An 11,727-nucleotide genomic window follows, 5' to 3' on the forward strand; every position below is an offset into this window, starting at 1 on the left:
CAAAGCAACTGTTTGACCATTAAGTATACTTGAGCAAAAAGAGCTCTGTGGAACTTGTCACCAAAGGAGAAATCTGGGGGCCATTATAGAATTCCTTCGGACTCCCCCTCTCTGGGCCCTACCATTTCACCAGCCTGGTCAGAGATTAACTCAGAAATGGGCTTCAAATCATCCTCTTCATTCCAGTTCCTCAATCACACTCTTAATTAAGGCTTCATTTATTTGTACAACATAATTAAATAATTAAAAGAACCCAGGCTGTTAGATCAGACTATCTGAACTCTGCCCATCACTTTCCTAGCTAGGCGACACCAAGCAGTCATTTCCTTAACGACAAAGGCTTGGTTCCTCCCCTTTCACGTGTTGTATTACTGTAATATCTCCTTCACTGACCTTGCAACACTAGCCCAGCCATCTGCCTGCCATATAAATATGCTATAGCAGAGTCAAGGACAAACTGCTTTGATCCTGCCTATATCAACTTCCCTCCTTCTCTAACCAACCCACCGTGCACTCCAAACTTGGTAAAAACATTCAGTTCCACAAACCCTAGCCTCACACACCTCTGCTCCTTTGCACAGGGTATGTCTTCTGTCTGGAAGGTTCTTCCTGCTTCTCATCTTCCACTGAATTTCTACAGAAACTTTGAGACAGCTAGAACCTGCAGAGGTCACCACTTGTGGCCCACAGCCACTCCGTGGTGTTTTTACCTTTTTAAAGGTTGTTAAAAGAGAAGAATATGTGACAGCCCACAAGCACCCTGCAGAGCCTGAGGTGTTTACTGTCTAGTCTTTAACAGAGAAAGTCTGCCAATCCCTCATCTTGACCATCACTGGGGACATGCCCTCCAGGTCCTTAGAGAGCCCTGTCATGACATTAGCACCGCAGGCCCTTGAACCTAACAGCCTCATTTCCCTCTTGTCTGTACCATGGGGCTAAATACTGTACCAGGCACAGGACAGCTATCTAATAAATGCTGAACAAAAGAATTAACTGAATGGACCAGCTCAGGACCAAACTAGGGAAAGCTGTAAATGGGCCTTTAATAGTCCAGGATTATGTGAGTCTGTTAAAATCCTGAGACTAGCATTTAACATTTGAGCACTACTTTACACGGAACTGCACACACAGCTCAGAGGTTGCAATTATGACTGCCTGACCTTATAGCTAAGGACACTGAGAATCACAGAAAGACAAACTGTCACAAGTGACATGACTAAAGGCAGAATGTTAGTATTTGACCTAGGTCTTCTGCTTTCTAGACAAGATGCTCCTTCTATTAAAAATACCTGCCTCTCTACACAAACTATGATACCTAGACACCTTCGGTTACAGTTGACCCTTGGACAACATGGCTTTGAACTGCACACATCCACTTACATGTGATTTTTTTCAATAAGTACATCGGAAAATTTTTTGGCTATTTGAGACAATTTGAAAAAACATTTTCTCTTACTTTATTGTAAGAATACAGTATATAATACATGTAACATACAAAATATGTGTTAACTGACTGCTTATGTTATCAGTAAGGCTTCTGGTCAACAGCAGGCAATTAGTAGTTAAGCTTTTAGGGAGTCAAAGGTTACTCATGGATTTCTGACTGGGTGAGGGGTTGGGGGAGGGGGGCGGTGCCCTTACTCTCCACATTGTTCAAGGGCCAACTATACTAATTAATATCTGAGACTTTAGGGGAGGAATAAAATTTCATTTCTGATTCATTTAATTTTGAATCAAGTTAATGCTATTTTTGTAAACCAAACAAAAATGAAATGGACAACCAAAGCAAGCAGTGGGCATACACCTGTAAATTAGACATCCAGTAAGTAAAAACTGAGTGGTTTTCTACTCAGCACCCACAGTTTCTCATCACCCCACCTATGCCAGTCTGAGAACCTACAAGGTATCTTAAGGACAGGCTTCACAACATGCCTATTAAAGGGACTCAATCATCTGTCCAGCTGTTTTAGCTGCAGAAAGACCCCAGCAAAAGTCAAACTTTAAGCAGCGAGGGTCACTGTATTAGTGGTTCTCTACTGCAGACCCACAGACTGCAACATGGCCCAAATGAGGCTCTCAGAGTTAGCCAGCACTGTCCAAGAGCACTTTCTGTGATGGTGAAAATGTTCAAAATTTGCACTGTCCAATGTCGTGGTCAGTAACTACATGTGGGTAGGAAGCACTCAAATGGGGCTTGCATGACTATGGAACAGACTTTAAATTTTATTCATCATTTAAATAGTCACTTGTGACTGGTAGCTACTACAGGAGGGAGCAGGCCCAAGTCTTAACTGTGAAATGAGTCCCTTGGCTCCTTGACTGCAGGCTATATTATTTGGTCCAACCCCACAACCCCCACAAAAAAAAAAAAAAAAAAGACTGAAAAAGATGGATAGAATACTTTAAAAATCTTAATGCAACCAGAAACTGACAATAAAGAAACGCCAGGCCAAAATTAAAGTGAGACTAGGAACCAAAGAGAGAAATGAGCATAAAAACCACCTCTGCCAATTCTGAACATTTTCAACTTTCATTTTTACAACAGTGAAGGGAAAGAGGAATAGGAATCAAGGTTGGATCCCCCAGAGTTTCTAACCAAAAAATGTCATCTCAATAAGCAGAACTCTAAAGGCTAATATTTTAGGATGAGAGTAAACAGAAAGGAAATCACCTGACCAGTAGAATTACAGCTCCTGGAGGTCCAAAGAACCTCAGGCCTTGAATTTGGCTCAAGGTAATCCCAGACTGGTCGAAGCAAAAACAAATATGTTCTGGGGGCAGCTACCTTCATCCTAGACCCCAAAAAAGTCCTACAAATAATTTGGATCAAATCAACAATCTACAAATAATATCCCACACTACATATAAATAAAGTATCTCAAAATGAATCACAGACCTAAATGCAAAAGCTAAAACTATAAAACTTCTGGAGGGGGGAAAAAAATGGGAGAAAACTTTTGTGACACCGTGAAAGCAGAAAATCTATAAAACAAACTGATAAAAGGACATCATCAAAATCTGTAACTTCTGCGCTTCAAGACACTGGTAAGGGAATGAAAAAATAAGCCACAGCATTAGAGAAAAGCATAACATGCAGCTGATAAAGCCTTGTACCCATAATACATACAGATCTCACCAATAAGAAAAAATAATTTTTAAATGGGCAAAGATTTGAACACCAACGATACATGGTCAGCAAATTAACATACGAAGAGAGGCTCAATATTATTAAGCATTTGAGAAATGTAAATGAAAACCACAATGAAATGCCACTACACACCTATTAGAATGGTTAAAATTAAACAGCCTAAGAACTACCTCAATGATACACAGCAACTGGAACTCTCACACACTGCTGGTAGGCATGTAAAATGGCATACACTACTCTAGAACACAGCATGGCACTTTCTTAAAGAACTAAACATACACCTACCATATGATCCTGCCATTACAGTCCTAGACCCAACATTCCCAGGACAAAGAAAGCCTATGTCCACACAAAACTTGTACAAAAATATTCATAGACATTTATTTGTAATAATCCAAAACTAGAAACGACTTGCTACACATTGAGCACATTCAATGTCATCCCAAACAACATCCAGAAGAATTTTTCTGAGTTAAAAAGTGATTCCAAAACACATACAGATCTGTAAAGGGTCCAGGACAGCCAAGGTACACTCGAGGGGGATCCGAGTGGGAAGACTTCCACATGAGATAAGACTTCCTGTAGAACTACCAGGCAGCTTAGTACCAGTGGAACTGAACAGAATCCAAAACCAGATGCACATACACATACAGACCTTTCATTTACAACAAAGATGGCATGGCGGAGCACTGCCAAAAGGATGCCCTTTCCAATAAGTGGTGGTGGGACACCTGGATGGCCACATGTTAATGAAATTGCATCTCTCTTCATACTACACACCAAAAACAATTACAAGAGAACTATAAAGTTACAGGTGAAAGGCAAAACTATAAAACGTTTAGAAAATACTAGAGAAATTAGTTCATGACCTGAGGGTAGGGAAAGGCACAAAAGCATCAACTACAAAGGAAAAAAACACTAAACTTCTGCTCAAAAAAAATAGCACCGCATATGACAAAGTGGGAAGAGACAGGGCAAAACATACAACCAACAAAAAACTTCTGTTCTGAATATATATAGAAATCTACAAATCAATTTTTAAAAACCTTAAAGAAAAATAGGGGCACTTCACAATACAGTGAAGCCAAATGGCCAGTAAATGTATAAAGATGTGCAACCTCATTATAACCAGGAAAAGGCTATTTTAAGCCACAAGGTGATAATACTACAGAAACCCCAAAAGGGGAGGGAAGGGGAGACTGACACAAGGCCAGAGGGAGGAGCTGAAGAGGTAATCAGAGAGGACTAGTCAATGGCTGGAGCCTAACCCCTGCCTAACAGCTTAGCAAGGAGTAACAGGAGAATCACTGATACTTACTGAGAAGCCATTCAGGGCCAGGCACTCCAAAGTACATCTAAAGGAAATCACAGTCTGTAACTGACCATAAACTCTAACTTCACTTGACCAATTTTAAGTAGATACTGTTCCAGATTGCTTTTTCCCACCAGCTCATTTCTATTGTTTTTACCTTCATCCAGATGCGCAGTTGACTCAAAGTTCGACGGGACGGGATTACATTACACTTAATTCCATGGGCCTATCCCTATTTCTTCCTCTCCATCTTGTAAAAAGTTTCATATACTTAAAAGAGACCTATTACCACAAAGCCCCCTCAAAAAAGTCATTTTATTCTTTGCAATTGGCTCCTTTCAGGACCTCAGCAGGAGGAGACCCTTCTTCAATCGTTAAACAAATCACTGATGGAAGCATAAGGAAGCTGTGGGGGATCCAAAGACATGTAAATATAATAAGGAATCCTTGCATCTGAGCTTACAATATTCTACTAGCAGACGGACGCATCCAATCCTGCATCAGACATAACAGACACAGGGCACATCACCAATCCCATCTTTGTATACTGTCTAACTTACTTGGTTGTTTTCTTAGGAAAAAAGGAAAGGACAAAAAGCAAAACAAAATGTATTAAGTTTAGGTATGAATCTAATGCTAGGCACAGGATCAATTCACACAATACACTTCATTAGTCACCACAAGACTTGGCAATCACCCTGACTCTAGTATAAGCTAGCCAGTTTTTCAGCACCAAAACAAAAATGTGTGGCTTACGCACTCGCACTTACATGCTCTCCCACTGCCAAAAACCACCAGTTAGAAGCCATACAAGCTGCTACTTCAACATAAAATTGTTAATTTAAAACCAAAACCAAGATTCAAAAGAAGTAAGTGTTCTCAGCACAAAATATCCAAAATCCCTAAAGTAGTTGTGAGTTTTCCCAAGACTCTAAAGATCCTGAAAAGCATGTTTAAAAGTCCTGAAGTGAAGGCAATCTCTTCAACAAAAAGTGGACAAGAGACTATACACATACCTCTGCCATTTATGACCCAGTTCTGCCTGCTACAACTTGCATTTCTATTTAAAACACTCTAAAACAGTGGTTCACAAAGAGCACGCATCAAAAGCCCCAGGACAACACGTTAAAACAGAGTGCTGGCCCCACCCATCAGGGTCTGATTCAGAAGGTCAGAGGTGTAGCGTGACTATTTGCATTTCTAACCAGCTCCAGGTGACAGCGATGCTACCGTCGGATGACTGACTGTGAGAACCACTGCGCACAACCTGTAGCGCGCACGCGCCTGTTTCCCCTCACTGCATAGCAAGACTAAGAGGAACTTGCTGGGGAACAACGAACTGCTCTTTTTTACCCAAACACTGACTTTTTACCCAAACATGAAGGTAAGTGACTTGCCTTTCTCAAAATGTTTTATCTGAACAACAGTATGACAATAAAAGACCCTTTGAGCAGGTCAAGGGAAAGCTGGCATATTGTATAATTAGGGCTGTAGTATTAGGAAGATGGGTTTTTAAAAATGGTTTCAGGGCATAATATTAAACCCTTGAAAAGCATCCAATGAATCCAGCTGCTTAGTAAAAGATACATTATAGCTTCTGGACAGTAATCAAGGATCTTTTATAAATCCCACTCATTTGTGTCACCTTGAGCAATTTTCTGTCTTCAGAACTTAGGATGAGTCCTAATGAACACAAGATCAATTCCTACGAGATCAATTTCTAGGAAAAAAAAAAAAAGAATTTTTCATAATTGTAAAGGGGCAGAGCAATACTTTTTCCCTGGCCCAAGTCTGACAGTACTAATAATCTAAAATAAAGTAGACCACGGTGAAAATACAGATAATCCAAATTCTCCCCGGTATCCAATTCTATGAAGCCTTTAAATGAGGTTCTTTACAGAGGTAAACAAAACAGGAGACAGCTGAATGATGCAATAACAGTTCTCCAATAACTAATAATGCAGCTGGGTTCTTTCAATCAATAAATATTTATTGTGCCAGACACTGGGATGCAACAGTGTATACAAAAATGTTTCTGCCCTCTTGGTGCTTAAATTCTCCTAAAACACATAATCCACTGAAAATATACAATGTCTAAAATCCTTTAAGCTCTTTCTTCAGCCCAGCGGACAAATGCATGGTGCTTGGTCATGAGCAGACCCGACAAGCACCTACAGTTCACAGCAGTATCCAAATACCCACTGGCAGGACTTTTAATACAGAACATGGAGGCGGAAAGGAGATCATGGGCACGGACGGCCCACAGACACAACTTTTTAGGTTCTTGTGAACCTTGGTTTTGGTCCACTGACTCCAAATAAAGGAGGAAAGAGTATGTCAACTCCTCAAAGCAGGATGGAAAATTCTAGGTCAGTGAGAATGAGCACATTCATTTCAGAAACATTTATAGAGCAGTAATGTGTTAGAGATTATAACTACTAGAACTTACTACAGTGGGGCTTACACCTGTATGAGAAATGTGTGATTTGTTTTCCCCTTAAGTTACCCCTTGTTCCCACAAAACAGTATTCATAAACATCATCGACCAAAAGAAGTATCTGATGAAAAAACTGTAAACGTGGAAGTTACTAAAGCATATCCTTTAATAAGCATCAATCACTGTGCCATGCATTATACATTTTTATTTAATTCTAAATTAATTTAAAATAATTAAACAATTTTGGTATATTCATTAAAATGTTTACCGACACTATATTGGCCAGATGAGAATCATATGATAAAGTGTCAGATTCAAATGGAAAATAAAATTACATAAACTTTCCAGACACCATAATTACACGGGCACACAATTTACTCCTACTCAGTAAACTAGGTAAAGATTTTAAAGATTGCTCCTCTCCTGTCTTGGAGGCCACATGCTGTTCAGGAGCTCGCACTCCCCCGGAGAGTCCTGTGCGCTTGGCCAACCAGGATCTGCCACTTGTGGGCTGAGAGACCCAGGGCAAGCTACTCTAACTCTACATCCAGTGTTTCATCTATAAAATAAGGATATAAATAGCACTACAACTCAATAGTTCCTGTGAGGAATAAAGGAGATAGAGCATTAAAGTTCTCAGCTCAGCTCTGGCACATAGTGTTTAACAAACGTAACAGAGTACCGAGCTTCTCCCAGATGTATTTCATTTGTAAAAAGGTAATAAGGCATCTACCAACACCACATGGTACCCACATAGGAAACCTGTAATGTTACAGTTCTTCCCCATCATTGAAAAATATTCAAACGTGTAACTACAGTCACTTTTCTTATTCTGAAAAGTGAGCTTAAACAGCGATCTACATCAGTAAGATTTAGGTAGGATTATTTTAATTAATACAAAGTTTGTAAGGAAACACCTTCATGTTCTTAAAAATAAGTAAACTTTGTGGCACTCCAAATATAATTTTCTCAGAAGCTTCCTACTGCTAGAGTGGGAATAGTATCACTCAGACAAAAACATCTATTTCCTATTTTTGTCTATAAACCGTTTCATTAGTTTTTATGTAAATCAGACTATCATTAACAACATTTGATAAAAACTCCATTTAAACTGAAAGTTGAACTATATATGCTTATCTGAAATTTTTTTTCCATCACAGAGATTAGTAAAAAAAAAAAAAAAAATTGTTATAGACAGGAGCAGAGGAGGGTTTCTTTGCTGCTTTATAATGAGAAACACATTTACGCAATTTTGAACAGTTAAAATTTGGCACTATTTCTAGAAATTAAAGCCAGAAACTGGTACACATATATTTCATCTCTCTTACACTAGATTTGTTTTTGGTAGTCATGCAATGAAGGAAAAAAAACGTTGCCAAAATGTTGGTAGAGAAAAAAAGGAATAAAGGGCTCAAATAATCCACTACTAAACATTGTTTACAGAAGAGAAGTAAAATAATAATTTCTCAATGCTGGTGAAATAGTGAAACATGGGTGCACCCAAGGATGAGCTGGAACAGCCCTCCATCCTGTTCCATTCCAAGGATCTAAGGATTGATAAACAACTTCACATTTGAATGCTTATTTGCATGCATAAACTTCCTGGAGTTTATTACTACTGACTAAAATAAGGTCATTTAGTTTGCCCAAATTTTTTTAATTTGCATTTAAATAATTTATATGGACATCAGTAAAAATTCTCAAAAACACTCAGAGAAATTTTTGACTAATTATTTAAGGGAGTTTAGGAAGGAGAAACAAATGAAAATATGTTCTTAAACTAGAGCTTTAAGGCAAAATAAAGTACTACAGAGGCTAAACTACTGATTTACTGGCAAAAAATAAAAAACCACCTCATCTCACAAATACAAGAATAACTTCTAACGCTATTGAAATTTAAAATAAGATTTATTCTAGTTGAAAATTTGTCTAAACTGAAAATGTTTAATTTCACAAGTTAAACATCTACATATTATATTAACACTGAATTGTTTAAGACTATTTCCTCAAAATTTAAAACTATTTCCTCAAAACTAAGACACCTTAAAAGACAGGAAAAAGGGGTTTCCTTTAACTCAAAATAACTCCCCAAGAAAGGACAGTAATTTTCAAAATCACTTTTTTACTACATTATAGAATATATATATAGTATACTCAATATAATATAGAATAATTTCTGCTGCAGGAGCTACTCAATATTTTTTTAAAGGGGCCAGCTTTAGCAATACAATTTTGTTATTTAGACACTTTCTCCACCTTCCTAGCAGGGAGTTATATATATAAGAACCCAGCTTTGAGAACTGGGACATAAAAGTTCTGTAATTTCCAACAGTGGGCATGGAGTGTTACAGAAACAATTCTAATGATCCTCGCTGTAGTTTATAAACACCTCATCAGTCCTGCATTCATGGAACGTCATTCCTAATCTTACTCATTTTCAGTGGGCTGCCAGCCTCAAAGGAGGCTTAAGTCACATCTCCTCCAGGAGTCAACCCCCCATTCTTTGCCCCAAACGTTAAACACTAAGTTTTGGATTCAACGTCTTTATCTGATGCAACTCCTCTGAACCACGTATAGGTCCTTCTAATCAGTGCCTTTGCTGAAGCCTTACATTGGCTGTGGGTTCCTTTAAAAGGGAACCTGTGGTTTAAACAATCTTTTCCCAATGTTCATTATGAAATTGGATCATTTGATAACGACCTAAAAGAAAATCTTTGGAGTGAAATCTGTAATACTTGATCTTGCTGTTTCTTATACATTTAGTACATAAAAGTGTTTGAAAGAAACTATGATAGCTGGTTTTTCTCTTCCAAGGGTAGCCAGAAATATAAAACAATATACTGGAACACAAACTTCCTTTAAAAGTCTCGTATGTTTAAATATTGCAGGGTTTTAAAAATTAACTGAATAGTACAAATGGATTAAAGTATTATGGACATCGTGCTTCTACAGAAATAAGTTGATGTTAATTTGTTAGTTATCCTTTGGTCACTTCATCCACACACTCTCCTCTCACTTTTCATAGAGTTTCAAAGATGAGACAGCCGACCAAAGTGCTTAGCTGTGTCACTTCCAAGAGGAGAGACTATTTTCATTACCCGTTTACAAATAAAATATTACGGGTGAGGCTCCGGTATTTCATTTCAAATAGTAATGGCCTATTTTTCCAACCATGAAAATACTTACATGTGAGGATCCCAATGACAGTTGTCTTAAACACAAATCCCCAAAATTCTTACATCGCCTTCAGCTTGAACGTATTTCAAGCAATTCCCATAATTACTACAATATTACTATTATCTTAGTCTCTGCCAAAAACCCAGCTGCAAGCTATGCAAGAATGAGACACTGTTGAAATGGCTTTAAAAAAAAATTCACCCTTAGTTCATTAAGTTACAACATCCTGCAACAATTAAATAAAACCAAGTAAACACACACACACACACACACACACAGCCCTCCTCCGGGTGACTGGGTGCTAGGAAAGGGACCGAGGAAGGGACTTCTCCCACCTAAGCCGGCGCTGCAAAGTTGGGGGCTGGGCCGAGAAGAGGAGGAAACTTGGGAAGCACAATGAATCAAACGAGGGCTTGGAGGGCCAGCGTAGAGGAAACCACGGCGCCGCAGAAAACTTGGGAGCCCGCAGCCGGGCAAGGAGCCGACCCGGACGCGGGTTCGAAGCTCACCCCCCGCAGGCCCTCGGCCCCCCCCCCCCTTCCCGGCCCAGGGCTGAAGACTCTCCATTCGGTGCCCGCGGATTTCCCTCTTCCTCCTCCTTCCTCTCGCTCTCCTTTTGTTTTTGAGGCAATCGCCCGGCTCCGGTGGAGGCAGGCGGGCCGTGCTCCCCGAGTCCCTGGCCTCCCCCTGCGCTCCGGCCTCGAGTCCCTCAGACTCTCCGAGCGCCCGGTCTCCCCGAGCCCTGGGCCTCCTCTCGTCCCCCCAAAACCCCACTTCCCCGAGACTTCGGCCTCCCCACAGCCCCCAGCCTCGCCGCGGCCCCCCACCACCACATTCCCGGGCCTCCCCGCGCCCCCGGCCTCCCCGAGGCGCTGCCGGCCGGACGACGGGCAGGCGGGCGAAGCGGGAGGGGCCGGTCTCCGCCGCATCCGCCGCCGGGGCTGGCCGGTCCGGCCCCGCTCGGCCCTCCGCCCTCGGGCCGCGGCCTTGCCCGCCACCGGTCCCGGGAGTCGGCCCGCCCGCGCCCCGGCCCCGGCAAGGCCCCGGCCCGGCACTTACTCGGACCGCGGTCGGCGCTGGGCGGCGAGAAAGTCGACGACGGGGCGGCGCCGCCGGCGGGCCGACGGGCCTCCCTCCCACGCCTCACGCCGCGGGCACTCAGCGGTCCCGGCCCGGCGGCGGCGGCGGCGGCGGCGAGCTCGCGCTCTCAGGGCCGTGCTGCGTCGGCGCGGGCCGCGCGTGCGCGGCGGCCGGCCGAAGCGCGCGCCCCACGCCGCTGCGCGCGGCCGGCCGCGTCTGCGCCGCGAGCTTCCGCCTGCCGGGAGGCCCGGCCTTGCGCGCCGCGGCCCGCGCATGCCCAGCACGCGGCCGGGCTCCGCTTCCGAGATCGCTAGGGGCACCGGGCCGGGCTTTCGGGGTAGCCGGGCGTGGCGTGCGGGCGTAGCTGCGGCCCCGGGGAAACCCCGGCCCCGCCGAGCTGACGCTCCCGGGGTCCCACCGGCAGCGGCCCGGGCCCGCGGGGTTGGACGGACCTCTGGGAAGCCCTTCTGCAGGACTTCCCTCGTTCGCGGCCCTACGGCCAGAGTCGCAGTCAGAGCTGTTGGGCCCGAGCGGTGTACCCGGGCTGGCCGATCATCCCCTCCCCAGACTTAA

At 42.6% G+C, this 11,727-nt stretch overlaps 1 protein-coding gene across 10 annotated transcripts in view; it reads right to left on the bottom strand.

Annotated features, from left to right (window-relative positions):
* The window catches only part of PTK2 (protein tyrosine kinase 2), a 294,240-nt gene extending 282,911 nt beyond the window's left edge, over positions 1 to 11,329 (bottom strand). For 5 of the 10 annotated variants that reach the window (XM_057497657.1, XM_057497656.1, XM_057497653.1 and 2 more), the window contains exon 1: positions 11,134 to 11,327. The gene's annotated coding sequence lies outside the window, so the exon portion shown is untranslated. Of the gene's footprint in view, positions 1 to 11,133 lie in introns of all 10 variants that reach the window. The other 5 variants (XM_057497658.1, XM_057497652.1, XM_057497654.1 and 2 more) reach the window with 3 other exon arrangements.
* Positions 11,330 to 11,727: the final 398 nt, after the last annotated feature.

Source organism: Manis pentadactyla, chromosome 3 (assembly GCF_030020395.1).
Source record: "Manis pentadactyla isolate mManPen7 chromosome 3, mManPen7.hap1, whole genome shotgun sequence".
NCBI classification, from domain to species: Eukaryota; Metazoa; Chordata; class Mammalia; order Pholidota; family Manidae; genus Manis; species Manis pentadactyla.